This window comes from Argentina silus (genome assembly GCF_951799395.1).
Source record: "Argentina silus genome assembly, chromosome: 5".
NCBI lineage: Eukaryota > Metazoa > Chordata > Actinopteri > Argentiniformes > Argentinidae > Argentina > Argentina silus.
In genome coordinates this window covers 13,597,774-13,600,273 of record NC_139659.1, presented here as the reverse complement: position 1 = coordinate 13,600,273, position 2,500 = coordinate 13,597,774, and positions in this window count along the sequence as shown.

The following is a 2,500-nucleotide window of genomic DNA, read 5'->3' as shown; positions in this document are numbered from 1 at the left end:
AACGCTGCCTCAAGAGGTGCAATGAACACTGCTGGGGGCGCCTCCACCAATAAGAAAAAAGCATTGGGGAAAAAAATAAAATATAAATAGGATTAACTCCATAACCTCCATAGGTGTTTAGCTGCTGACATATGGTAAAACCAACCAGCTGAAGCTCCTATGGCATCTGGAGAAAGAGATACAGAAGAGTGCTGCATCTTAATAGGAAGTCCTTTTGAGAACCTGTAGAAGCATCATATAAATCCAATGAATCGTGATCCTGCAGTTTAATTACCGCCTAACATAGTCTCTATATGGCCAATTGCTCCCTATAACTAAATGTACTGTGAAATTAACAGGCTGCTCTTCCCACAAGTAGAAAACAACTCTATAGACACTACTTGGAAGCAACCAAAACAGATCTTCATTTCGATTCACTAATCGGGTGAACCCTATAACCCAGGGCAAGGAGAAGCCGTATACCTACAGAGTGGAGAGATGGATCCCCAGTGGAGGTTAGATTCGTATGCTGCATGCTTTCTTTAGATGGGTGCTGATGTTGCCTGTGGTTACTGCTCTGGGTACATTGGCTGTAAGAACGAGAGATAGATACAGATCGATTTGTGAAGCGCTATATGCCGTCCGGGCTTCGAGAAAATTGCAAACATCCCTGGAAAAGTCCTATCGGTCTGCAGTATTTCTAGTTAGTATTGTGTGTATTGGGGGAGAGTATGGTAGGCCCTATTTGTTCAGAAAATTGCAATCTCCAGTGGAGTAGATTTCATCATTTCATCGGGGAATGAGAAAAAGCAGTTTTCAGGCTGCAACAGTTGAATATTGTTATGTGTGTGTGTGTGTGTGTGTGTGTTTGACGTGTGTAGAGAGAGAGAGAGAGAATATGTTTATATGTGTGTTGTGTTATTGTGTCTATTCATGTGAATAGAGGGTATAAATCATCAGAGTTTGATCTCTCAGATTTGACACGTGTGTCGAACAAATAACAGGGTTCAGAACTCCCCTCCAAGTCCTTATCTTCAGGCTCCCGCATCTCCTCTCCTCTCCTTCACTCATTATTTCTCCTTCTTTCCTACTCTCCTCACACCTGCCACTCTCCTCCTCTGCCTTTACATCCCAGTCTCGTCTGTAGTCTCCTTCTCCTTCTCCTCTCCTCTCCTCTCCTCTCCTCTCCTCTCCTCTCCTCTCCTCTCCTCTCCTCCTCCTCCTCCCACTCTGAAGTAGTTGCTGCAGCTCCCAGGCAGCACGGTGGGCAGCAGTGAGTGGCAGCCAGCAGTCACTGGAAAATTCCTGCTGACCGAGGCATGATTTACATTATTCTGTTTCTGCAGTGAGGTCTGTGATCCCTGATAAGATCGTATTGCACCCCCCCCCCCCCCCCCCCCTTCCCTTCGCCCCCTCACCCCCTCACTCCCTCCACCAGCCCTTGCCCTTCACCTCACGCTACAGAATTTAATTACTGGAAGTAAACCAGGGCAGCGTTGACAGTGTGGATGTGGAGTCTCAGCAGAATGAATCTAAATGGAAAGTGAATAGGCAATCCTGTTCTTCCTGCCTGCCTGGCGACGGCCCTGGCTCTTCAGCGCTGATGCAGCCCACAGACAAAGTGAGGGAGGCAGAGCCCGCCAATTTCCTCTCCCATCTGCCCCCTCCCCCCCATCTCGCCTGTCATTCCCCGGTGGTGCGGCCGTCGTGGTCGAGGTACAGTGGCCCTGGTGGCCCAGATAGACTGTGGATATGGGACAGCACCACAGCCAATTCTCTTAACTCACCAACTGCCAAAGAATTTTGGAACACTCAACACCTAGAGTGCCAAGTGTTTCATGTGGTATTTACTTAGCAACTTTCAAATCAAATCACACTTTGATGGTCTACGAAATTAAGCATCATCATTAATGCATTTTTGGTGAATAAAGTCACCCACGACTTTAATAAAAAAGGTGGTACCTAGAACCAAAAAGCCTCAGCTTCACCTTGTAGGTTCAGGGTAAAACCTTTCTTCCCCAAAGACTGAACACCAGACTACAAGAGTAGATTTTTAGCTCTGTTATTTTTTTCTGGCCTTTTCTACTATCAGGAGGTGCTCTATGTTCATTCAGTGTTCTGTCTGTGTTACGAGAACTTCTGGAGAGGATAGGAGGCAGGAGGATAGATATGAGGCAGAGGCTCAGATTATCCCCCAATCTGATCACTGCTGATCTACTATGTGTGATTTCTATGATCTGATCCATGCTCAGTATGTTGCTGTCTCCTAGCCAGGTGAATCACAGTGATTTCTCATGTAGCTGTTCTCTTCCTGGACCAGCTCCTGTACCCCCTCAGTAAGCCCTGTTTAGCTGTGCTGCTGTAGCCCTAGCCAGAGTTGGGAGCTGAGAGCTAGCTCTGGACCCAGCGGTTGGTAATAGAAGATAAATCAGCTCCTAAAAGGCTCACATAGGGGGAGCAGAGAGGCGGCCAAAGCCCGCGGATTTAAACTGAGCCGTGAAATCCCCTTTGTTTCGCTGCT